This window comes from Aquarana catesbeiana, linkage group LG12 (genome assembly GCF_042186555.1).
Source record: "Aquarana catesbeiana isolate 2022-GZ linkage group LG12, ASM4218655v1, whole genome shotgun sequence".
NCBI lineage: Eukaryota > Metazoa > Chordata > Amphibia > Anura > Ranidae > Aquarana > Aquarana catesbeiana.
In genome coordinates this window covers 70946997-70973275 of record NC_133335.1, presented here as the reverse complement: position 1 = coordinate 70973275, position 26279 = coordinate 70946997, and the positions used below count along the sequence as shown (strand labels likewise).

The 26279-nt window shown below is 44.8% G+C and overlaps 1 protein-coding gene across 4 annotated transcripts in view; it reads left to right on the top strand.

Moving 5' to 3' along the window:
• Nucleotides 1–26279, top strand: part of GRB7 (growth factor receptor bound protein 7) — a 243145-nt gene that overhangs the window by 111178 nt on the left and 105688 nt on the right. Inside the window, exon 1 of one of the 4 annotated variants that reach the window (XM_073608027.1) lies at nt 12634–12772. The exons of the other annotated variants lie outside the window; for them this stretch is intronic. The gene's annotated coding sequence lies outside the window, so the exon portion shown is untranslated. Of the gene's footprint in view, nt 1–12633; nt 12773–26279 lie in introns of those variants that run through there. 4 annotated transcript variants of the gene reach the window in all.

Below are 26279 nucleotides of genomic sequence, written 5' to 3'. Positions count from 1 at the left end.
CCATGGTCCACCAAAGAAGTTGGGTGCACGTTCTCAGTGTCATATCCAGAGGTTGTCTTTGGGAAACAGATGTATGAGTGCTGCCCAGACCATAAGCTGCACACTGCATCAAATTGTTCTGCATGGCTTTCCTCCCAGAATGAAGCCTCTTCTAAAGATGATGCACAAGCCTGCAAACAGTTTGCTGAAGACAAGCAGACTAAGGACATGGATTACCATGTTCTGTGGTCTGATGAGACCAAGATAAACTTATTTGGTTCAGATGGTGTCAAGCGTGTGTAGGGGCAACCAGGTGAGGAGGACAAAGACAAGTGAGTCTTGCCTACAGTCAAGTATGGTGGTGAGGATGTCATGGTTTGGGGCTACATGAGTGCTGCCAGCACTGGGGAGCTACAGTTCATTGAGGGAACCATGAATGCCAACATGTACTGTGACATACTGAAGCAGAGCATGATCCTCTCCCTTCTGAGACTGGGGCGCAGGGCAGTATTCCAACATAATGACCCCAAACACACCTCCAAGACAACCACTGCCTTGCTAAAGAAGCTGAGGATAAAGATGATGGACTGGCCAAGCATGTCTCCAGACCTAAACCCTATTGAGCATCTGTGGGACATCCTCAAACAGAAGGTGGAGGAGCGCAAAGTCTCTAACATCCACCAGCTCTGTGATGTTGTCATGGAGGAGTGGAAGAGGACTCCAGTGGCAACCTGTGAAGCTCTGGTGAACTCTATGTCCAAGAGGGTTAAGGCAGTGCTGGAAAATAATGGAGGCCACACAAAATACTGACACTTTGGGCCCAATTTGGACATTTTCACTTAGGGGTATACTGACTTTTGTTGCCAGCGGTTCAGACATTAATGGCTGTGTGTTGAGTTATTTTGAGGGTTAAATACTAGGGTTGCACCAAACTATTTTTTTGCCGGCGAGTACGAGTACTGATACTTCCGGTCAAGTACTCGCCGGTACCAATAACTTTGCGGTGCCATTTGAGCCCATACAAAATGAATGGACTTAAATTGCGCTGCAAAGAATCACATGCGATTTGAACAGGAATGCAGTGCGATTCCTGTCTGAATTGCATGCGGGTTTCTCCCTCCGCTCCTGGGTAATCCCAGTATAGAAAGACAGGGAAGATCTAAGAAGTGTAGCAATGGGCAAATAATTTATTAAAAATGTTATCACAACTCACAAAATGTCATAATACTGTATATCTTTCAATCCAAAACCATGGTCGCTTGTGGTGCTCACAGGGCTGGAAGAGATGTATGTAGTTCCGGGACCCCTGTGGGTATAGGGCGGAAGTGATGTCAGCTTGGGGGCGGACTGCCTATCCATCTCCTCCAGCCCTGTGAGCACTTGTAAGGGCCTGAGGTTTTGGATTTGACATGCAAGATATTTTATGTACTTATGTGAGTTGTGATAACATTTTTTAATAAACTGTTTGCCCATTGCTGCACTTCTTAGATGTCACTTCCCTGTCTTTCTATACTGGGATCACACAGGAGCAGAGGGGGAAATCGCACCGCATTCTTGTTCAAATCGCATGCGATTCTTTGCTGCACCATTTAGCCCATTCATTTTATATGGGCTCAAATGTGCAAAGGTATCGGTTTCGGGTATCAGAAGCATTTGCACGAGTACTCAGTACTCAGCATCGGTGCAAGCCTAGAAAATACATTTAATGGTAAATTAAAGTCTAGAGCTGTGTTTTATTTGTGTCTTTTATATCTGCCCAGAGTTTTAAAGTATTCCATTTGATTACAAAAAGCTAAGCAGGAGTTGGCACAGATCCAAGTGCTCTCAGGCGCACCAACCCTTCTGGCTCTTACCATTGTTGCTACATACCAGTGTGGGATTAATTTACAATCTGCCTTACTGTACAGAAAGGCACAGCAGAACCATGCTTATCTTCTCTAACACTGGAGAAAAATGGGCAATCAGTCAAGCTTTTTCCAAACTTCGTGTTAATACCAGTCCTCTAATCCACTTGCTGACCACCCTATAGCAGTTTTACTGCTACAGGGTGGCAGCTTTGCTCAGGATCATGTATATATACGTGATCCTTCACTTCCACCTGCAGGGGGCGCACGCGGTGCCAGCAGGCCACTTCTGCTGTGATTATTCACAGGAGAAGCCGATCTGCGGGCGCCGGGCACTGGATGTCCTCCAACACCCGCTGATTGTCAGTAATCCACACGGAATGGGGAACAAGGCAGATCTCCATTCTGACAGGGGGGATGGAATGGATTCTGTGTCCCTGCAAAGCAGGGACTAGAACCCATCTCTACCCCTAGTAAAAGCAGTACACATAAACACTGGCTATGCACACAGTTAACTCTTTGAATGCTGTAGATGTTTAACCCCTTCCCACCCAGTGTCATTAGTATAGTGACAGTCTATATTTTTAGCACTGTTCACTGTATTAGTGCCACTGGTTCCCACAAAGTGTTAGTTAATGTCTGATTGTCTGTCACAATATTGCAGGCTCGCTATAAATCGCCGATCGCCGCTTTTACTAGTATAAAAAAAAAATTCCATACAACTAAAGTCCATAAAGACATGGGTGAGTGAGTTTAGGGTGGAGGAACTTGACTGGCTTGCACAGAGTCCTGACCTCAACCTGATAGAACACCTTTGGGATGAATTAGGACAAAGACTGCGAGCCAGGCCTTCTCGTCCAACATCAGCGCCTGACCTCACAAATGCGCTTCTGGAAGAATGGTCAAACATTCCCATAGACACACTCCTAAACCTTGTGGACAGCCTTCCCAAAAGAGCTGAAGCTGCTATAGCTGCAAAGGGTGGGCCAACTCAATATTGAACCCTACGGACTTATGCCGCGTACACACGATCAGACATTCCGACAACAAAATCCTGGATTTATTTCTGACAGATGTTGGCTCAAACTTGTCTTGCATACACACGTTCGCACAAATGTTGTCGGAAATTCCAAATGTCAAGAACACGGTGATGTGCAACGACGAGCCCAGAAAAATGAAGTTCAATAGCCAGTGCAGCTCTTCTGCTTGATTCTGAACATGCGTGGAACTTTGTGTGTCGGAATTGTGTACACACGATTGGAATTTACGACAACGGATTTTGTTGTCGGAAAATTTGAGAACCAGCTCTCAAATTTTTGTTGTAGGAAATTCCGACAACAAATGTCCGATGGAGCCTACACACAGTCGGAATTTCTGACAACAAGCTCACATCGAACATTTCTTGTCGGAAATTCCGATCGTGTGTACGCAATTCCGATGATTTGTGATCAAATACCACCAAACGAAAGCTCTATTTTTGGGGAAAAAAATTACATAAACTTTATTTGAGTACAGCGTTGCATGACCGCACATTTGTCAGTTAAATTAACGCAGTGCTGTATTGCAAAAAATGACCTGGTCATGAAGGGGGGTAAATCTTCTGGAGGTCAGGTGGTTTAAATGTTAAATAGAGTTTAAAGAACTTGAGTTTTGGGTACTACTAATTTTGACTGCTGTTTTTGGACACAAGATTTAGGTACTGATACTATGACACATAGGATATTGACTAGATAGTTTAGTTAGCCTTTCTAAGCCTTTTCAATGTGGATAAATCCTTGAAATAGTGTCAGTTATGCCCTGTATATACGATTGGACTTTCCGACGGAAAATGTGCGATCGGAGCTTGCCGGAAATTCCGACCGTGTGTAGGCTCCATCGGACTTTTTCCATCGGAATTTCCGTCGCACAACGTTTGAGAGCTGGATCTAAGATTTTCCGACAATAAAATCCGTTTGCGTAAATTCTGATCGTGTGTAGACAATTCCGATGCACAAAGTGCCACGCATACTCAGAATCAAGCAGAAGAGCCGCACTGGCTATTGAACGTCATTGTTCTCGGCTCGTCGTACATGTTGTACGTCACCGCGTTCTTGACGTTCGGAATTTCCGACCAACTTTGTGTGACCATGTGTATGCAAGACAAGTTTGAGCCAACATCTGTCGGAAAAAATCCGATGGAATTTGTTGTGGGAATGTCCGATCGTGTGTACAGGGCATGATGGGTGTTATGCTGCGTACACACGATTGGACATTCCGACAACAAAATCCATGGATTTTTTCTGACGGATGTTGGCTCAAACTTGTCTTGCATACACACGGTCACACAAATGTTGATGGAAATTCCGAACGTCATGAACGCGGTGACGTACAACACCTATGATGAGCCGGGAAAAATGAAGTTCAATAGCCAGTGTGGCTCTTCTGCTTGATTCCGAGCATGCGTGGAATTTTGTGCGTCGGAATTGTGTACACACAATCGGAATTTCCGACAACGGATTTTGTTGTCGGAAAATTTGAGAACCAGCTCTTAAATTTTTGTTGTCGGAAATTCTGACAAAAAATGTCCGATGGAGCCTACACACGGTCGGAATTTCAGACAACAAGCTCCCATCGAACATTTGTTGTCAGAATATCGTGTGTACGCGGCATTAGTGTGTTTTAGGTAGGATTGAAAAAGTGCACACTATAGTTTCTGGGCTGTACTACGGGTACAAATAACAAGTAACATACACATATGTAGTATCGCTGTGATCGTCAGGAAGGAGTCCCCAGGTTCCACAAAACCCAAGTTGAAAAAGGCTGGTTTAGTGGATAGTTTAGCATTTTGGATAAATTAGATTTAGCAGTAGGTTGTGCCTTAGTTTGGCTATTATTATTTATTCTCTTAGCTGTAAAGCTGAATTTCTAATACCTTTGGCATACCTCCCAACCTTCCCGGATTCGCCGGGACCGCCCCGGTATTTCAAGTAAATCCCGGTGTCCCGCAAATCCGGGCTGAGTCCCGAAGCGGATCCAAGTTCCGGAACAAGTTCCGGTACTTGACTCCACTAATCCTTCTGTCTGGTGCGCATCGCTCCGCGTTGCAGCTGGCGAGGCTGGGGCTCACTCAGTACACAGCCCACTCACCCGCCCCGCCGGCTCTAGATCCATCCAATACAAGGAGGTAGGCTAGTTCTCCCCCACCTCCTTCCCGTGTCCTCCTGCTCCGGCCCTCAACCCCCGGCGTACAGCCAATGCTGTGCTGGGAAGGGGTTGTGTGGGCGGGTGCTGAGCAGCCAGTGTACGCGATGCCTGCCCGAGCCTGCGATGAGTGAATTCTCCAATCTCTCTCTTCCTTCCATGCGCTGTAGTGATCCATCCTTCCTGCCTTCCATGCTCTATAGTGATCCATACTTCCTTCTATGCCCTGTAGTGATCTATCCTTCCTGCTTTCCATGCACTGTAATGATCCATCCTTCCTGCCTTCCATGCCCTGTAGTGATCCATTCTTCCTGCCTTCCATGCACTGTAGTGATCCATCCTTCCGGCCTTCCTTGCCCTTTTAGTCAACCATCCTTCCTGCCTTCCATTCGCTGTAGTGATCCATCCTTCCTGCCTTCCATGTGCCATAGTGATCCTTGCTGCATTCCATGTACCATAATGTATATGTATCCCTGAGACTCCAGCTTGTGGCAAAGCAATCAAAGCATATTTTATAGGTACAAGGAAGCCCAGGTTTTGTTTAACCATGCCCCTTAAGCCCCTCCCACCAGCATGTTTGGCCACCCCCACTTTTTTGCCACGGTGCGCATAGCACACCGCTGGTCACTAACTCCCTGAAATGTCCCTCATTCTCAAATTCAAAAGTTGGGAGGGATGCCTTTGGGTTTCTTTAGCACTCACCATAGATGTGTACAGTAGTTAGCAAGAATCAACACTCCTTTCCTGCTGCAAACTGCACATACAGTATATGATATGATGGGGCCAGGAGGAGAGCTACCAGTGACAATTAATCATTCCGATACAGTCAGGATGTTTTTGGCACCTTGCAGAGGAAGACACGCCCGTCCCTGCGGCAGTGCAGGTTGTACAGTATACCTGAGGCAATGACACACCCTCCATAGGCTCCAGCAACAAGTCACTATTGTTCCTCGCAGACAGTATTATTTGACAGGTTCTCTTCCTGCTCAAATATTTGTTCTTAACACCTTCTCTGCTGCCCAGTGGCCAGATTATGCAGGTTTTTGGAGCTGAAGCTGTCGCTTCATAGCAACCAATCTGAAATTGTTTTAATGAAATAAGAAAGCGGATTAGTTGCCATGGGCCACAGCTGTTTTTGCATTATTCATCCTTTATGTCAGGGGTATTGAATTACAATTCAGCAAGGTCCAGTCAGTAAAATTTTCTTCCAGCAGAGGTTTGATTCTTAATGGCACCTCTGTGCACTGGCAACGCGGCATGTTTTTCTGGGTGCCAAACCGCATGGTGCCACAGAACGGCGCAATTAAAAATAAGGGTCTTCTTTCTCTGCGATTTTGCGTATAAGGCAGCCCACTAAAATAAATGGGCTGCCTACATGCAGAACGCAGAACACAATGATGTGAACATAGCCTCAGATGCTTCACATCATAATCCTGTTATTACATTAGTGTTCTTAGTTACCCCTGCACATCATCCCTCCCTTTACATTACAGTCCTCGGCCCCCCTTTATTTCACCCCCCCCACACACTTTAAATTGCAGTTTCCAGTCCCCCTTCACATTTCCTCACCCCCCTTATGACACTCTCCTTTACATTGCAATCTCCAGCCCCCCTTCATGTTCCTGTCCTCACCGTTGGTGTCATTGGAAGAAATTGTGCCCCTTCATTTGTGTCAGTGGGGGGGAATTAGGCCCTATTGTTGGTATCAGTGGATGAAATAGTGCCCCAAGGGCCGGATAAAAGCAAGCAAAGGGCCGCATCTGGCCCCCGGGTCACAGTTTGGAGACCACTGCTTTAAATTTTGAAAAGGAAGCATCCAGAGAAAGCCTAGGCAAACACAGGAGCAATGTACAAGCTCCATGCAGAAAGCAATTTTCTTTATGGGAAAATAAGTAATCCACACTTACCATTGCTGTGCATTAATGTTAATGTGTTATGGCATGCATTACCACACGCTGCATTATTAAATGGGCTGCCACGGCACCAAAGCAGGTGAAAAAACTTGCATGACCTCTTATTAACAACCCAACCTATCACAACTCAGTATATGCATTGTGGTGCGCTGCAGGAGAAGGGAAAGGGGGAAAACATTTTGCCTTATGACAGGTCTACTTGAGAATCAAGCAGGGTCCTAGTTCCAATCTCAGGACCGATCATCAAACCTCTCCTATGTTTCTAAACACAGTGAACTATGCTACTTCTCCATGAAGGTTCAGGAAATCATAGGGGCAGCCAATACAGCCCTGCATTGCCTCTCCCAGGTTAAATATTAACTATCAGCACCGATGAAACAGTGCCCCCTTTGTCCAAAAATGCAGTAAAATTTGTTCTACATTTGCTTTCCTGTTGCTTTTGTGCAAGGAGATTATCTTTTTTTGCTTTATCAGATCTTAAAGTAGAACTAATGTCTCACTGTGAAAAACTGTTACGATTAATGCAAAGTTTCTTTTGCCAACAAACCTTTTGCCCTACACTCCTAGCAGTTTTTGTCTTTGCATGTGCATAGTACATTGTTCATACATCCCCACTCAGTGCACGTTCCAGCTCATGCAAGACAAACCTAGAATAGGGGCCGTTGCCTCCCACTCAGTGCATGTTCCAGCTCATGCAAGACAAACCTAGAATAGAGGCGGTTGCCTCCCACTCAGTGCATGTTCCAGCTCATGCAAGACAAACCTAGAATAGAGGCATTTGCCTCCCACTCAGTGCACGTTCCAGCTCATGCAAGACAAACCTAGAACAGAGGCGGGTGCTAGGAATTATGTAACTCGAGTGCGCATGTGCAGAAGATGTATCATCCATGACCAACGACCACCCAGGTAGATGGCGCTGTTGCCACTGTAGCCCAAACCTTCATCCCACAAGAAGGGCACAATAGGAGAGCTCGCCTCCGCACAGCAGATTTAGTTCTTCCTTAAAGCAGTATAATTTTTTTTTTTTAAATGGCCCCCTGCACCGCATATCACCATATTATGGCAGACTTACCTGTCAAATGGTTCCCGGGAGTCTCCATCTTTCCTGGATATTCCTTCCAGGTTCTGTCTTTTCGGCTGCTTGAATACCCAGGCCGCAATGACATCACTCCCACGCATATGCACGGGAATCAGATCACCATGGCACACAGCGAGTGCTGTAACTGTGGTCTCAGCCTATGAGCCGCTCGTGTGCATCTTAGATCACATTACCACTGATAGGCAGGAGGACACATGTATGACAGAAGGGGCAACTAGGGTCTTTTCTGTTATGAAAACCCTGTCCGTCAGCATTTTTTCCAAATTCGAGTTGGATACCAATTTAAGGCTAGGCTCACACTTGGATTATTAGTGCATTTTTATTGTTTTTATGCATTTTGTGCTGGCATACATATAAATGGGCCTCACAGACAATAACAGGGTTCCTTTTGGCATGTATTTTTGCACAATGGCCAAAACGCACAGGTGTTATTGGGGATAAAAGTTACATTGCAGCCAATTGTGTTACATTGTGTCTGTAATTGGCAGCTTACCTTTTGTTGTGTGCACCTGGTTGTTCTGCTCTTCTATAGCTGGCCATAATTAATTCGAATCTCGGCCCCTTCAGCAGGAACCAGCCGAGATTCGAGCCGTGTATGGGCAGGCTGAATGTACCCAAGTTGATTGATCGATCAACTTGGGTACAACCAGCCTGATGGATTTTACTTGTGATGATTGCTAGTGGCTGCTATAGCAGGAGAATACATCATTTACTAAAACTGGAGAGTGCAAAATAAGGTTTTATTTTTGCATAGAAACCAATCAGCTTCCAGGTTTTATTGCCAAAGCTAAAAGGAGCTGCAAAGGCAGAAGGTTTTTTATCTTAATGCATTAAGATAAAAAACCTTCTGTGCGTAATAGCCTCCCCAGCAACCCCCCTAATTGCCTACCTAAACTCCTTCTTTCTCCAGCGATGAGACAAAAAAGGGAAATTTGGAACTTTAAAGGTGGTTGACTCGTGTAGATAGATGTAGTCAAATTTTATTGTTGAAGTAAAAATTATATAAATGCATAACAATAGTAAAATTCATATAAGAAAGTCAATGAGTAAATGTTATCATATTTATACGTATGCATAAAAATAGTATCATCAAATGTATGTTCACAAATGTATACATTTTAAACACATGGCAATCGTATATAGCATGATCGATTCACATAACAGCTGGCAGCCTGATTGGTAATTCAAAAGGTTAAAAAATATGACATATACAGATATTATCCTAGTAGGGCACGTAACTACATCCCTATAGTCCGACGCGTTTCTGTGTAAAAACACTTCTTCAGGGACGGATGTTGTAGAGCATCTATAAAAACATATAACATTCGAATTAATCCTAGTGTTTATGAGGGAATTGTGAACATCTCTCTCCAGCGATGTTCACGATCCCCTCAGCCCTCCAGGACACATCTCCTGATTGGCTGAGACAGAGCAGGGGCGCCATTGGCTCCCACGGCTGTCAATCAAAGTCAGTCAGCCAATCAGGGGAGAGAGGGAGCAGGGCCAGGTCAAGGCTCTGAATGGATATACGATGCTCTGACTCGGCTTGGGTGCCCCCTGTATCAAGCTGCTGGCTGAGGGGCACTCAAATGAGGGAGGGGCTAGGAGCAGCAAAGAGGGACCCGAGAAGAGGAGGATCGGGGCTGCTCTGTGCAAAACCAACTGCACAGAGGCGGTAAGTATAACATGTTTGTTATTTAAAAAAATAAAATAAATGAGCCTTTACCATCACTTTAATGGAACAAGCTGAGGTTAGAAGCTGATTGGTTTCAATGCAGAAGTGAGCCTGATTTTGCACTCTCCAGCTTTAGTAAATAAATCCCAATGTCTCGGCAAGAGGGATTCCCCTTTCAACATTGTCTGTGTTGATGGGGGAAACATGCAAATTTCTTTCCTGCAACTCGTGGTTGCAGGAAAGAAATTTGCACCGTCTATAGCTTGCCTATGTCACTGTGGCTGGTTTTTGGCTTTGTTTTTAGGCTAGCCCTGAGACTTCTTCTAAGTACTGTAAGTGAGGAACTGTTATCAGCACACCAAGGATTCCTCAAGAAGACTCCAAAGCTTTATTATAGTGGTCACATAGTACACAGAAGGCAGCGTTTTGGAGCCACGCAGGACACCATCGTCAGACAACGCTGCCCTGCGTGTGTACTATGTGACCACGATAATAAAGCTTTGAACCCTTCTTGAGGAATCCTTGGCGTACTGATGACAGTTCTTCACTTGGATCGTTTACGTTGCCCAGCCTGTGGTCATTGCAGCACCCATCATTAAGGAATAGCCATCTTCAGGAACTTGTGCGTGGGGAATATTGTTTTTGGGCTCTTCTAAGTAAGGGCTCCTTTACATGGGAAGCTGGAGGCTGTAGTGGCTGTTTACTGCCCCTCCATCCGCCAACCTAAATACTAACATTGCAGCCTGGCAGGGCTGTACAAATTGCCACGATCCTTTGCTTGACAGAAATTTTTACTTGGGTTGCCTCGCACCTCTTGCCAAATTTGCTCTTTGAGGTCAATGGCACCACACCACAACTTTAAGCCAAGCGCTTGGCTCACAGTTGCAGCACCGTTCTGCAATGTAAAATTTCCATTTGACAACTTAACAAAAGTAAAAAAGTAAAAAAAAAAAAAAAACAGGAGGCTGGAGTAGCACCTACTGAACACCTGCCAGCCCCTGCTATACTGCCCAATAAGTTGCCCTATGCATGTGGTGCAAAAAACGCACATATGTGCAGCACGATTTTGCGCACATTTACAAAATGCTAGGTGCGAATGCATTTTAAAACCTGCAAATGTGTACAGGGCCTAAAACGGATCTAAATTCAATGGCTAACATAAGTCTGTAAAAAATCTTCCTTGGGGGGATAAATAAAGAAGGGGACTGAATACTTACTTTTCTGGGAGAAAACTCAATGGTGGACCACTTTCTATGTTAGTCACTTGACCGCACGCTTAGGCATTTGGTTGTGGGCTCTACACTACTTGCCTTATCTGCCATGTGACCCTTTCCGCCCCTCATCTGGGTTTCTTTGAAGATCAGGGGATTTTAAATGTTATTTAAATATTGGCCCATTGCAGTAAAATAAAATTGTTCTCGGGCCAATCCTTGCAGTGGTGGGGGCAATTATAAGTAACAATGGCTTTATTACTGCTGTGATTATTAAAACATCTATTATTTTTATGTTTGGATGGCTCCCTCTTTTAATTACAATTTTTAATCCCTCTTTTAATTTACAGAGCAGCTACTCATTGAAACTCAAGTTCAACTGGGCAAAAATGCAAAACACTAATCCGCCAGCAGTAATAAATGTAGCTAAACCTAAAACCAAAAATATAACATATTGCATCTTACTAGTCCTTGGTGTGGTGGATGCATTAGTCTACTTTACATTACATTAACCACCTCCCACCCGCCATGTAAATAAAATGACGGCAGGAGGGTGGCTCTCTTGTTCTTGGACGACATCATATGACGTCGTCTCACCCACAGGGGTGCGCAGCACGGAGATCGGCAGCGTGCTGCGTCCCTGGCATCCCCGACCTCAGTAAAGAGCCGATGATGAGGCTCTTTACCCATGTGATCAGCTGCGTCCAATCACAGCTGAGCACATGTAAACAAGGAAATGCCGGTTATCGGGTTTCCTCTCTTCACACTGACAGAGAGGAGAGGCGATCAGCGGAATTTTCTCACAGGGGAAACCTGCACAGATAATCAGTGCCCTGATTATCAGTGCAGCCCCAACAGTGCCCAGCAGTGATGCCAATCAGTGTCCATCAGTGATGCCTATCAGTGCCACCTATCCATGCCGCTCATCAGTGCTGCATATTAGTGCCTCCCCATCAGTGCCGCCTCATCAGTGCCCAACAGAAGCTAGAGAAAACTTTTTTTTTTTTCAAAATTGTGTGGTCTTTTTTGTTTTTTTGTTTTTTAGCAAAAAATAAAAAACTTAGTGGTGATTAAATACCACCAAAAAAAGCTCTACCTGTCTAAAAAAAAAAATTATAAAAATTTAATTTGGGTACAGCATTGTATGACCGCCCAACGGTCATTCAAAGTGCGACAGCACTGAAAGCTGAAAATTGGCCTGGGCAGGAAGGGGGTGAAAGTGCCCAGTATTGAAGATGTCAAATTCGTTTTTGAAGCTTCTTTTGCTTTGTTTGCACCTGGAATCCTTCAAATAACACCCTTCCAGTCCCTAGGTGGCTATGTCACTCCTCCACTGTATCAAGAGAGGGAGCAATGGCTGTCAATCTAGGCTGCTCTCCTGATATGGGCTACAAACATATCTGTATATTCTCATCTTCATTATATGGGGGGTGGGGGAATTGGTGGTTTACAGAAGATAGCTAAGAAGGAAGAAATTCTTCTGTGTAGCTCAGAGGAAGTGACAAGACACTGCATTAATGACAAGATCAACAGGTATTTTCTGTATTTCCTGAAAACGAATGCAGCCGGCACATCTGAGGACTCCAATCTGCAATATATTATCTCCGGCACTGTTTCCCACTGACTCACCCAATCTGGATTCCAGAGCCACTCTTCTTCTGGGTCATTTAACCCACTTCCTGTGAGCCTCATGGTGTCAATGGCCCATCCCTCACCTTGGTCTCACATGAGAATAGTGCAGAGAGTGACACAATGTCATTACATGGCACCAATCTCTGCATCAGTTAGGACTTGCTTCCTACCAGAAGAGAAAGAGGGTGAAGAGGACCTGTGATGTCAGGCGACTGAACCGAGGACACCTAGAAAAAAAGGTATGTATAATGATTTTGAAAATCTGAATCTGAATATCATAGGATCGGCTGTGATTTGGGTTAAAGGTAACACTTTTCTAGCAAGCTACGATGAAAGGAAATTGCTTAACAAGTACTATTAAATTATACTTTGACTTGGAAATCAGAGATATGGAGATAGGAGTACTTTAACATAAAATTCACGACCATTACATCCAATCTATCAGCAAGAAACCAGTTTTAAGGCGTGATAAGAGAATGTGTTTTCTTTCACAACAACATAAAAAGCTGAAAATAGATTGAGTCTATGATTAGGTCAGACTTGCTTGCTGCTAGAGATTGTCCTGTTGTGCACTAGGTGTCCTGAAGTGCCCAAGACATTTACCTAGTACGCCTTGGTGTTTAACCAGTGTCTATAGATAAAGATAAATATGTACAGTATATGATCCTTTATTACACTGTGTCACCAGTTTCACCATGAGTGGACAGTTTTCACATATTTACTGTGAATTTCTCCCTGGAGTACAATAAAATGTTTATACGGAAGATATAAGATATTTTTCTCTTGTGTAATGGAAACCAGACATTAACTTAGAGGACCTGGAGCACCAAAGACATTAGATAAGGAAGAACTGTAAGAAAACAAAGTGTACAGTATATGCATAATCATAGTTTATACTTTTATTGCAGATTTAAAAATGGAGGATTGAGATCATTTCTAAATTTAGGTGAAATGTTAATGAGGACCTGAACTGTGGAAGCTGTCCTGAAAAAAAGGCAAGAAGAGATCAAAGAACTAGTCACTAGTATTATCTACAGCAAGGTTTCTCAACCAGAGTTCCTCTAGAGCGGGGGTGTCAAACTCAGTTTCATCGCAGGCTGCATCAGCATTACGATTGCCCTCAAACAGCAATGTATCTATAAAGCCATATAAATTTATCCAGGGCTTTTTTTTTTTTCAGAATAGGTGCAGGAATGCAATCACGCCCCCTGCTGAACTGCATCGAATGGTGGGTGTGGCCAAATTACACTAACAGTGCGAGGATCTTTAAGGGGCAATAAATACCAGGCGTGTGGTATGTGTGGAGTTTAGGGATGCGCTATGTACAGAATGCAGCTTCAGGGGTGCCCTATGCACAGAGTGCAGAGTTCAGGGGTGCTATATGTGCAGGGTTGAGGAGTGCGCTACATACAGAGTGCAGGATTTAAGGGTGTGCTATGCACAGTGTGCAGGGTTCCAGCTGAAAAAAATCCCTGGGTGCGAGGGCCACATGAAATGGCCTATGCTTGACACGTGTTCTAGAGCTTCCTAGGGGTTCCTTGAGCAATTTTTGCCTTTTATATAAGTTCCCACTACCATTATTGATCTTTTTAACTATCTGTAAGGGGGTAATTCTTTCCCGTGACAACAGGTGTAAGAAGAATTCTTCCCACTGAGTAATCCACTAATGTATAATGAGTTGTAGATACAGTACTTTTAAGCAGGGGTTCCCTGAGACCAGAAAATTGTTTCAAGGGTTCTGCTGTGTTAAAAAAGTTGAGAAAAGGTGGCATACAGGCTCCTTGCAGCTGATCTTTTCCCTATTTCTGGACTTTTTTTTTTACCATGCCTTGTTCTGGTCTTGTGTCTCTCTGTAGAGACGACCATCTTGGTAAAGGCAGGGCTTTACCTCCTCATGTCAGAGCTGCTCCCGCTCATCACCGTTGAAATGACAGCTAGTGGGGAAATATTCAAAACCAGCAAGGGAGATGCAGAAAGCGCGGATCCACGGGAACAACGAAGAAGAAGCAAGGGGATCCTTGCACTGCATGTCCTTAGGTACAGCTTCCTCTCCAGCATGGAGAACAGTGAGCAGTACAATATTGACATTACCAAATCCCATTCCAAATCTTGTGAGACTAGTAATCAAAGGCACAGTGGCTTAGATGATCTCATGCAAAGCACAGGAAGTATACTGATATTTTCACAAAAAATGCAAGGTAAAATGAAAATAATTTAGTGCATTGCTTACGCACGAATAACATTTCTAAATGTTCCCCATAAGATAGCAAATCCAAAATTTTTGGTTTCAGATCCACTTTCACGGTTAAGTTATAAGCTAAGGGTTTTCTCTCACAGATGCTCTTCCTATCCACAGTGTGTGCAGCGTGTCCACCATCCAGTTTGTATATGTCTATATAACATCTAGAAAAACATTCAAATAAGTATGCTTGCCTACTAGCCCACTCACACAGTCAGAAGACTGAATTTGGCATTTTTCATAGTGCCCCCCTTTAAAAAATCCTAATGATCTACAGATAAGGGTTGCCCACAAACCAAAAACAGTGGCTCTATGAAAAGTGAAAAAAGTGTATTTTGAACTTTATTTGGCTAAGGAAGTTTAAACTTTTTTGTAAAATGATCCTTGCATCAAACTGACAAAATATTTGTTCTGTATAATTGGAATATTTGAAATTTTTTTTCTACCAGCTCAGATCATTTTTTCGCAAGTCTACTTTTCCAGCTTAAGATAATAAAATGATTGTACACCATAATCACCCATATTTCCTGTATCTTGATACAGTATTTTGATATCTGAAATAGCAATTGTATATTTTGTTTTCTATGGAAGAGTGTATGGTTAGAAAAAACATCTTTTATGTAGAACATTATTCAAACAAGGAATTAGCTAATGTAGGAGTCAAGGAATGAGCAAGGTCTATCTGAAGGTGCTCACGTATCCATAAAGACAATCAGGGTGTGTATGAACGCAGCCAGCCACCCTTTTGCATTAGGATTGATTCTACACATAAAGATTTGCCTTAGCCAAAGAGTTGTGATGATGAGAATGGAGAAGGGAGGAAAAAGGATGAGCGCTGCGTGGGCGAATGATGAAGCTTATCGATGTGGGAACAGTAGTGATCGAGAGGGGAGGAGAGAAGGAAGAGAGCTGCACAGTCAAACAGTGATGGTTCTCAATGGCAGACCAGTAGTGATTGTGCAGCTCTCTTCCTTCTCTCCTCCCTGCTCAATCACTACTGGTCTCCCACAGAGGCGTAGCTTGAAGCTTGTGGGCCCTGATGCAAAAGTTGACCTCGGCCCCCCCCACTACTTCCAACGTGCGTGCAGATACATCCACTGCATGCCAAGATACTCAAAGTGGCTTAAGAGTTTTGAGTTCACAGAGGTCCTCTTTACATCAGAGGACGGGGAATACTGCCTTGAGAATCAGAGGACAGGGATCACCGCTGGAGAATCAGAGGACAGGGACCCCTGACAGGTCACTTGGCAGAGCTCCTTTCCCATCCCAGCACTGTATACAGCTCCCCCCCCCCACTACACAGGGCTGAATTCATATTCCTTCACACACAGTCTGTCAATCTTCACAGGGTGTATCTGCTTTGTATGTTGCCCTTCTGTGAAATTCTCTGGTCGGAATGGCAATGTAGTTGCAGTAGGCAGATACACCCTGTGCAGATCATGGCTAACTGGCTGTGTTGTAAAGGAATGTAATTTCAGCCCTGCGGAGGAGGAACAGTATAGAGTGCTGTAATGGCAAAGAAGCTTAGCAGCCGGGCATAGTATGCAGGGTGGAGGGGGTGGTCAGGGAGCTTTGGGGGGGGCAACTTAGATCTGGGAGGGCAAAGCCATGTGACACAAAATCTGGAGCCTGCAGCCCTTTTCAGGGGCCCCCTGAAAGGTGTTAAGGGATTAGTTTTAGCAATTTCTGAAGGTTTCTCTGTCGGTGTTGGCAGGTGTTGGGGGAAGGTCACCTCCCGGAGGTGTGTGTCTTTTCCCCAGTTGTCAGGGAAGTAGGGTAAGTAGACATCCCCTGGGTGGGGGGTACAGAGAATCCCAGCTGGTGACTAGGAGACACTGAGCAGTGTCATACCTTACCAGTGACATCGGTCACATTGTGGCTACAGGACGGCACTCTCCACCTCTTGCCTCGCTGAGCTCGGTTACCATTCCATGTTGCCAGCACACAGTACAGACACTTCCCCATCCTAGGCTGTTCTCACCTCGTGCTCCTCTCTATTCAGGAAATGGCTCACAGCTTCTCCCCAGCCAATGGGAACATAGGGGTGTGGACTGTGGAAGGCAAAGTAGAAGCCCAGTACAGGAGCTTGGCTGTGGGGCTGTAGAGCAGATCGAAGCTGGATTTTGTAGAGGATGTGATAATATGACAGGGAGGCTGCAGGGGCCCCCTGGAGCTAGGGGCGGGGTTGCGATTCGAACCTCTGCAACCTCTTATGCTACGCCCATGGTCTCCCATTAAGAACCATCACCATCTGACTGTGCAGCTCTTTCCCTTCTCTCCTCCCTTCTCAATCACTACTATTCCCCCATTACCAAGGGTCAGCACCTGCATGCACAGTTCTCTTCATCCTCTCCTCCCCTCTCAATCACTACTGTTCCCCCATTGATAACCAAGGGAAGAGAGAAGGAAAAGAGCTGCATATTCAGATGGTGATGGTTATCAATAGGGGAACAGTAGTGATTGAGAGAAGGAAGAGAGATGTGTATGCAGACGCTGACCCTTGTTAATGGAGGAATAGTAGTGATATAGAAGGGAGGAGAGAAGGAAAAGAGCTGCACAGTCAGATGGTGATGGTTCTTAATGGGAGACCAGTAGTGATCAAGAGAAGGAAGAGAGCTGTGTATGAAGACGCTGACCCTCGGTTAATGGGGGAATAGTAGTTACATAGTAGGTGAGGTTGAAAAAAGACACACGTCCATCAAGTCCAACCCATGTGTGTGATTATATGTCAGTATTACCTTATATATCCCTGTATGTTGCGGTCGTTCAGGTTCTTATCTAATAGTTTCTTGAAACTACCGATGCTCCCGCTGAGACCACTGCCTGTGGAAGGGAATTTCACATCCTTGTCGCTCTTACAGTAAAGAACCCTCCTCTACGTAGTTTATGGTTAAACCTCTTTTCTTCTAATTTTATTGAGTGGCCACGAGTCTTGTTAAACTCCCTTCTGCGAAAAAGTTTTATCCCTATTGTGGGGTCACCCGTATGGTATTTGCATATCGAAATCATATCCCCTCTCAAGCGTCTCTTCTCCAGAGAGAATAAGTTCAGTGCTCACTTTGTTGCCCTTCTTTGTACTCACTCCATTTCCAGTACATCCTTCCTGAGGACTGGTGCCCAGAACTGGACAGCATACTCGAGGTGTGGCCGGACCAGAGTCTTGTAGAGCGGGAGAATTATCATTTTATCTCTGAAGTTGATCCCCCTTTTAACATTTGCACGTATTTATACATGTATACATTGCAATGTAATTGTACGTGATATAAAGATGGTTACATACATGAATGGTCTGTAGTACATTTCTTCTGATGTTCTCTATTAATATTATCGTTTAATATAGGGTATAATTATAGTATTTTCATTGAGGAGAGGTATTTCTCCAGTACATAGAAATTTATATTGGTCATGAGCAAGTTTCCGAGTCCTGTAGCCATCGATCCCATATTCTATTGTGTTTGTCTGGGCATCCTCTATTTATGTATATCACCCGTTTATATGGGAGTGTCCCATTTACCTCTGCTTTCCATTCTTTAATCTCGGGTGGTAAGGGACGCATCCATTTCCTAGCTATTATCTTTCTGCATGAGAACAGGGTCTCCTGCAGAAATACCTTGGTGTATTTTTCCATTGGGCTTGGGAACACACCCAACAGGCATTGTTTGGGGTCCAGTGTCACAGGTGAACCCATGTTGTCATGAAGAAAGGTTACTATCTGCTTCCATAGGCCCTGTATCTGAGGGCATGACCAGAGGAGATGGTAGAACGAACTCTCCGTGGACTTACACATTGGACACACTGCTGGACAGTTGTGTTTGTATCTGGCTATCCTATGCGGGGTTAGGTATGTACGGTGTATTATATTTAATTGTGTCAACCTGTCTGACAGTTTGGGAGATACCTCTTTACATGTGTCCAGTGCTTCTTCCCATTCCTCATTTTCTAGGTTACCCAGATCCCTTTCCCAGCGGGATTTGAGGCCGTATATTATTTTTGTGGCTATTGGGGTAGTGAGCATGTTGTAGAAACAGGATATTAATTTTTTTGGGTCTGTGTCTTTTATGATTGCTATTAGAGGATTGGGGGCTGACTGTGGTGGGGGTTGCGGAAATTGTGCCTGTATTGCATGTCTCAATTGGAGGAATCTGAATACCATGTTGTTGGCTAGATGGAATTCCTCTTTAAGGGTGTCAAAGTTTTTAAGGGTTCCGTTTGACCAGACATGGTGTAAGTAGAGTATACCCCTCTCCAACCAAGGTCTCGGGTCATGAATATTATGGAGCTCTGGTAGGTCTCTGTTGCACCATAAGGGAGTGAAGTCGTTGTGTCTGGGTATATTGAGTTTGTTGTTTGCGAGTTCCCAGATGCGTCTATATTGATACAACAGGGATGTTTTGTGTGTGTTACCTTCGTTGGTCTTAGTGCCCACAGTGATAGCATATATGGAATCTGAGGTTTCTTGGGCCCATTGTGGGCAGATTAGCATCCGGAATCTTTCACTGTCCACCTTATCTATATGGTAAAGTTGGGAGAGTTGGGACGCAATATAGTAGTGATTAAGGTCCGGAAGTGCTGTACCCCCCATGTCTGTTGGGTTTTTGAGGGTTTGCCATGCAATCTTGTGTCTATTTTTTCCCCACACAAAGGGCTTGAGAAGGGACTCCATTATTTTAAAGTGTTTTAGAGGTATGTATGTTGGGGTGTGCCAGAGTATATATAATATTTTAGGGAGTAATATCATTTTTATAAGGTTAATGCGACCCCACACTCCTAGGGGTAGTCTAGTCCACGATTGTGTTTTAGTTTTAATAAGGGAATATAATGGTTTAATGTTTAGTGTTATGTAGTCTGCTGGATTTTTGGAGGTATTTATTCCTAAGTATTTAATTGTGTCTACTCTTTGTAATGGTAGGGTGGCTTGGAATTCCATGGGTGGGAAAGTGTCTATTGGTAAAACTTGGGATTTCCCCCAATTTATTTTGAGGCCCGAGAATTTCCCGAAACGTTCAATTGTCTGGAGAGCCCGGTGGAGGGAAGGACCTGGGTCCGCCAGATATAGTAGTGTGTCATCAGCGTACATGCTGATTTTTTCTGTGAGGGTTCCGGTTTTTAATCCTATGATCTCTGGGTCTGTCCGGATAGAAACAGCCAGTGGTTCCGCAGCCAGAGCGTACAGCAGTGGGGACAATGGGCAGCCCTGTCTCGTGCCTCTGTGGAGGTCGAACTTCTGAGACGGCCATCCATTTGCCACCACCCTGGCCGTGGGGTTCTGGTACAGTAATTGTACCCATTGAATAAAGTTTGGACCAAAACCATATCGTTCAAGACAGCACCAGAGGTATCCCCACTCAACCGAGTCGAAAGCCTTGGCAGTATCAAGGGTGACTATCACCCTTGTGCCCACATTCTCATGTGTGGCCTGCAGGTTTATAAATAATTTCCGTAGGTTAAAGGAAGTGTTACGTCCCGGCATAAAACCAGCCTGGTCAGCATGTATAAGGTTGAGTATCACTTGATTGAGTCGCATGGCTAGAATTTTGGCCAGAATCTTAATATCAGCCTGTAGTAATGAGATAGGGCGGTAGGATTCCGGGTGACCCAAGTCCTTGCCCGGTTTAGGTATCAAGACAATTGTGGCCTCACCCATAGAGGGTGGGAGGGTGAATTGTTGAAACATGACATTATAAAGGGTAAGCAGTTTGGGGGTGATTATTTCATTGTAATGTGAGTAAAATTCTATGGGTAACCCATCTGAGCCAGGGGATTTAGATTTGGCGAAACTTGCAATTGCGGCGTCTATTTCTTCTTTAGTGAGAGGGGCCTCTAGAAGTTCCCTTTGTTCAGGCGTAAGTTGCGGGAATGCTACTCCTTCCAGAAAGGAGATCATATCATCTGGTCCCTCCTGGGTCCTAGAATTGTATAAGTCCACAAAGAACTCCCTAAATTTGGATGACACAACAGGAGGATCTGTGATTTTTTGCCCCTCTGGGCTATGCAGTGCAATTACCACTGGGGGTTTGTCCTCATTCCGAGCTAGAGACGCCAGAAGTTTTCCAGCTCTCTCACCCTGCTCAAAATATTTCTGTTTGGCAAAAAATAATTTCTGTCTTGCTTTTTCGTATTGGAGTTGGTTCATGATCCTGGATTGTAATTTTAAGTGGGAGGCATTAGCTTGGGATGGGTCATTTTGATATATGTGTTCTATGCGTGAGAATTCAGTCTCCGCCCTCTCATATATATCTGATGAGTTTTCTTTGATCTTGTTGATGCGAGTTATTAGGGTAGCCCTGGCGTGTATTTTAAAAGTTTCCCATACTATCGGAAAAGAGGCGGTGCTTGTGTTTTCCAAAAAGAAGGTCTCCCATTCGGCCGACAAGTCGTCATCCTCTGGCAACAGTGTCAGCCAGAACGGATTAAGGCGCCATGAAGTTGGTGGTTTATCTATATGGAAGGTGAGGGTGATCCAATATGGAGCGTGATCCGAGAGCAGTCTAGGACCAAACTCTGTCTCAAGGAGACGTGCTAACAGATTTTGGGATATAAAAATAAAGTCAATTCTTGACATGGTATTGTGTGTTGCTGAGAAGCAGGAGTATTTACGCGTGTGCGGGTGTTTATGCCTCCAGGTGTCTATCAAGTGAAAAGGTGAGAAAAGCCTGGCAAGTTTAGTATCTCTGGGGGGGTTTGTAGCAGGTGAAGTTGGTCTCAGTCTGTCCAGCTCCTCATTGAGTGTACTATTGAAATCTCCCATCCATATTGTCTGAGCTGTTGGGTATTTTGCTATAAAGGAGATTCCCTCTAGTAGTATGGAAGTGGAAAATGGGGGAGGGACATAGACAGCTAAGATCAAAAAGGGTTCCCCGTGTAATTTAGCGGATATAAATATAAATCTACCTTGTGGGTCAGTGTGTAGCTCACATAATTCAAAGTGAACTGTTTTTGCGATAAGTACCGAGACACCTCTCGAGTGTGATGTATGGGTTGAGTGGAATGCCCAACCCACCCACGGGCGACGCAGTGTCATCTGAAGTCTACCCTCAATGTGGGTCTCCACCAGGGTCACCACATCCGCTCTTTGTTTTTTAATAAATGTAAGGGCTGCCGCCCGTTTAATTTTATCACGTAATCCCCTCACGTTCCATGTAAGGAACTTCAGTGATATTTTAGGCATTGTTGTTTGTGCTTATATTTTAGTATGTTAACCACTTGACGACCGCCTCACGCCGATGTACGTCGGCAAAGTGGCACGGACAGGCAAAATCACGTACAGGGTACGTGATTTGCCTTCCGCGGGTGGGGGGTCCGATCGGACCCCCCCCCGGTGCCCGAGGCGGTCGTCTTTTGTCCAGCGGCGATCCGTGATGAGGGGGAGACCATCCGTTCGTGGCCCCCCCCTCGCGATCGCCGCCGGCCAATGAAAACACTCCTTTGCTGCTGTATGCTAAACAGCAGCAAAGGAAGTGATGTCATCTCCCCTCGGGTCGGTATTTTCCGTTCCGGCCCGAGGAGAGAAGACATCTATGTGAGTGCACAACACACACACACACAGTAGAACATGCCAGGCACACAAAACACTCCGATCCCCCCCCCGATCCCCCCCCAATCACCCCCCCCCCCCTGTCACAAACTGACACCAGCAGTTTTTGTTTTTTTTTTTTTTTTTTTTTTCTGATTACTGCATAGTGTCAGTTTGTGACAGTTACAGTGTTGGGACAGTTAGTATTACCCCCCTTTAGGTCTAGGGTACCCCCCTAACCCCCCCTAATAAAGTTTTAACCCCTTGATCACCCCCTGTCACCAGTGTTGCTAAGCGATCATTTTTCTGATCGCTGTATTAGTGTCGCTGGTGACGCTAGTTAGTGAGGTAAATATTTAGGTTCGCCGTCAGCGTTTTATAGAGACAGGGACCCCCATATACTACCGAATAAATGTTTTAACCCCTTGATTGCCCCCTAGTTAACCCTTTCACCACTGATCACCGTATAACCGTTACGGATGACGCTGGTTATTTCGTTTATTTTTTATAGTGTCAGGGCACCCGCCGTTTATTACCGAATAAAGGTTTAGCCCCCTGATCGCCCGGCGGTGATATGCGTCGCCCCAGGCAGCGTCAGATTAGCGCCAGTACCGCTAACACCCACGCATGCAGCATACGCCTCCCTTAGTGGTATAGTATCTGTACGGATCAATATCTGATCCGATCAGATCTATACTAGCGTCCCCAGCAGTTTAGGGTTCCCAAAAACGCAGTGTTAGCGGGATCAGCCCAGATACCTGCTAGCACCTGCGTTTTGTGCCTCCGCCCAGCCCACCCAAGTGCAGTATCGATCGATCACTGTCACTTACAAAACACTAAACGCATAACTGCAGCGTTCAGAGTCAGGCCTGATCCCTGCGATCGCTAACAGTTTTTTTGGTAGCATTTTGGTGAACTGGCAAGCACCAGCCCCAGGCGTCAGGTTAGCGCCAGTACCGCTAACACCCACGCACGCAGCATACGCCTCCCTTAGTGGTATAGTATCTGAACGGATCAATATCTGATCCGATCAGATCTATACTAGCGTCCCCAGCAGTTTAGGGTTCCCAAAAACGCAGTGTTAGCGGAATCAGCCCAGATACCTGCTAGCACCTGCGTTTTGCCCCTCCGCCCGGCCCAGCCCAGCCCACCCAAGTGCAGTATCGATCGATCACTGACACTTACAAAACACTAAACGCATAACTGCAGCGTTCGCAGAGTCAGGCCTGATCCCTGCGATCGCTAACAGTTTTTTTTGTAGCGTTTTGGTGAACTGGCAAGCACCAGCCCCAGGCAGCGTCAGATTAGCGCCAGTACCGCTAACACCCACGCACGCACCGTACACCTCCCTTAGTGGTATAGTATCTGATCGCATCAATATCTGATCCGATCAGATCTATACTAGCGTCACCAGCAGTTTAGGGTTCCCAAAAACGCAGTGTTAGCGGGATCAGCCCAGATACCTGCTAGCACCTGCGTTTTGCCCCTCCGCCCGGCCCGGCCCAGCCCACCCAAGTGCAGTATCGATCGATCACTGACACTTACAAAACACTAAACGCATAACTGCAGCGTTCGCAGAGTCAGGCCTGATCCCTGCGATCGCTAACGTTTTTTGGTAGCGTTTTGGTGAACTGGCAAGCGCCAGCGGCCTAGTACACCCCGGTCGTAGTCAAACCAGCACTGCAGTAACACTTGGTGACGTGGCGAGTCCCATAAGTGCAGTTCAAGCTGGTGAGGTGGCGAACACAAGTAGTGTCCCGCTGCCACCAAGAAGACAAACACAGGCCCGTCGTGCCCATAGTGCCCTTCCTGCTGCATTCGCCAATCCTAATTGGGAACCCACCGCTTCTGCAGCGCCCGTACTTCCCCCATTCACATCCCCAACCAAATGCAGTCGGCTGCATGAGAGGCATTTTTATGTCCTCCCGAGTACCCCTACCCAACGAACCCCCCCAAAAAAGATGTTGTGTCTGCAGCAAGCGCGGATATAGGCGTGACACCCGCTATTATTGTCCCTCCTGTCCTGACAATCCTGGTCTTTGCATTGGTGAATGTTTTGAACGCTACCATTCACTAGTTGAGTATTAGCGTAGGGTACAGCATTGCACAGACTAGGCACACTTTCACAGGGTCTCCCAAGATGCCATCGCATTTTGAGAGACCCGAACCTGGAACCGGTTACAGTTATAAAAGTTAGTTACAAAAAAAGTGTAAAAAAAAAAAAAAATATGAAATAAAAAAAAATAGTTGTTGTTTTATTGTTCTCTCTCTCTCTATTCTCTCTCTCTATTCTGCTCTTTTTTACTGTATTCTATTCTGCAATGTTTTATTGTTATTGTTATTGTTATTGTTATTGTTATTATGTTTTATCATGTTTGTTTTTCAGGTGTGTAATTATTTACACTTTACTGTGCTTTATTGTTAACCATTGTTAACCATTTTTTTGTCTTCAGGTACGCCATTCACGACTTTGAGTGGTTATTCCAGAATGATGCCTGCAGGTTTAGGTATCATCTTGGTATCATTCTTTTCAGCCAGCGGTCGGCTTTCATGTAAAAGCAATCCTAGCGGCTAATTAGCCTCTAGACTGCTTTTACAAGCCGTGGGAGGGAATGCCCCCCCCCCCCCCCACCGTCTTCCGTGTTTTTCTCTGGCTCTCCTGTCTCAACAGGGAACCTGAGAATGCAGCCGGTGATTCAGCCAGCTGACCATAGAGCTGATCAGAGACCAGAGTGGCTCCAAACATCTCTATGGCCTAAGAAACCGGAAGCTACGAGTATTTCATGACTTAGATTTCGCCGGATGTAAATAGCGCCATTGGGAAATTGGGGAAGCATTTTATCACACCGATCTTGGTGTGGTCAGATGCTTTGAGGGCAGAGGAGAGATCTAGGGTCTAATAGACCCCAATTTTTTCAAAAAAGAGTACCTGTCACTACCTATTGCTATCATAGGGGATATTTACATTCCCCGAGATAACAATAAAAATGATTAAAAAAAAAATATGAAAGGAACAGTTTAAAAGTAAGATTAAAAAAGCAAAAAAATAATAAAGAAAAAAAAAAAAAAAAAAAAAAAACACCCCTGTCGCCCCCTGCTCTCGCGCTAAGGCGAACGCAAGCGGCGGTCTGTCGTCAAACATAAACAGCAATTGCACCATGCATGTGAGGTATCACCGCGAAGGCCAGATCGAGTGCAGTAATTTTTCCAGTAGACCTCCTCTGTAAATCTAAAGTGGTAACCTGTAAAGGCTTTTGAAGGCTTTTAAACATGTATTTATTTTGTTGCCACTGCACGTTTGTGCGCAATTTTAAAGCATGTCATGTTTGGTATCCATGTACTCGGCCTAAGATCATCTTTTTTATTTCATCAAACATTTGGGCAATATAGCGTGTTTTAGTGCATTAAAATTTAAAAAAGTGTGTTTTTTCCCCAAAAAATGCGTTTGAAAAATCGCTGCGCAATTACTGTGTGAAAAAAAAAAATGAAACACCCACCATTTTAATCTGTAGGGCATTTGCTTTAAAAAAATATATAATGTTTGGGGGTTCAAAGTAATTTTTTTGCAAAAAAAAAAAACTTTTTCATGTAAACAATAAGTGTCAGAAAGGGCTTTGTCTTCAAGTGGTTAGAAGAGTGGGTGATGTGTGACATAAGCTTCTAAATGTTGTGCATAAAATGCCAGGACAGTTCAAAACCCCCCAAAATGACCCCATTTTGGAAAGTAGACACCCCAAGCTATTTGCTGAGAGGCATGTCGAGTCCATGGAATATTTTATATTGCGACACAAGTTGCGGGAAAGAGACAAATTTTTTTTTTTTTTTTTTTTTTTTTGCACAAAGTTGTCACTAAATGATATATTGCTCAAACATGCCATGGAAATATGTGAAATTACACCCCAAAATACATTCTGCTGCTTCTCCTGAGTACGGGGATACCACATGTGTGAGACTTTTTGGGAGCCTAGCCGCGTACGGGGCCCCGAAAACCAAC